General features: G+C 43.2%; 1 non-coding gene across 1 annotated transcript; it reads left to right on the top strand.

The window, feature by feature from the left end:
• Positions 1–381: 381 nt before the first annotated feature.
• Positions 382–463, top strand: Trnal-aag. The gene has a single exon. It is a non-coding gene; the product is annotated as a tRNA-Leu (tRNA).
• The last annotated feature ends 580 nt before the right edge of the window (positions 464–1,043 follow it).

Consider the following 1,043-nt stretch of genomic DNA (forward strand, 5'->3'; position numbering starts at 1 on the left):
GACCGTGAAGATAAAATTAGAGCTCTCACGGAAACTGGAAACACGTCCTCGTCTCGACCATTAGCGTCTAGAACAGGGAAGGGGGGAACTGATACAGGTACAAAAAGTACCCTCCACCACACAGCATAAGCCAGCTTGCGAGCTACAAACGTAGCTGTAGTAGATGTGTCAGCGTGTGGTACAAGTGAGACACAACGACGAGTCGGTCAATGCTAAACGAGGCCGTAGGTGTATTGCTCAACTCTTATTGGACTGCAGAAACGATATCTTGTGATGTAAGATTTGGAGGGTAGAGTGATTTGTACTAAAAATAAAATTTCGCAATAGTAAAACATGTAGCAGTTACCTGCATATGAAGTGCTAAGGCACAGTGCTTGCCGTGGTAGCGTGGCCGAGCGGTCTAAGGCGCTGGTTTAAGGCACCAGTCTCTTCGGAGGCGTGGGTTCGAATCCCACCGCTGCCAAGTATTTTAATTCCACACATGTACGACGGCAGAACAGTAACATCAACTACATCTCAGATTTCTCAACCAGTTCTCCGAGACACATCGAACATCAATGGTAATAAGAATTCGCTAAATAAGCGCAATTTACGTAGAATCTGGTTACACAGAAAGAATAAGTGTAACCGCTTTGGGAGAAGAATGGAAGGAGTGAGGGTCAGAATGCTGAATGTGACAACATTTGCACACAGGAGAGCATTAATCGTTTTCACTACAAACCCAGTTTTACGTTACGTCTAACAGTGACTGCTATTATCACCTGGATTGCAGAAATAACTGTAAGCAGCTTGTTTTAGTTCATGAAAGTGAAGTGTGTGATGTGGACACCGTTTCTAAAAAGAAAGTAGTGCGTAAGCTTAGGGGCCGATGACCTCAGCAGTTTGGTCCCGTAAGACCTTACCACAAATTTCTAAATTTCCGAAAACCAAACATGAATGAAGTAACTAGTTACCTTTACCTCTGTACTTAAATTGATAGTTGCTGTTGAGAATAACCATTCGCGCAACCAAAACAGAAACAGGTGATACATTAGAAGATTCTT

The sequence above is a fragment of the Schistocerca americana genome, chromosome 1 (genome assembly GCF_021461395.2).
Source record: "Schistocerca americana isolate TAMUIC-IGC-003095 chromosome 1, iqSchAmer2.1, whole genome shotgun sequence".
In the NCBI taxonomy this organism is placed as follows: Eukaryota; Metazoa; Arthropoda; class Insecta; order Orthoptera; family Acrididae; genus Schistocerca; species Schistocerca americana.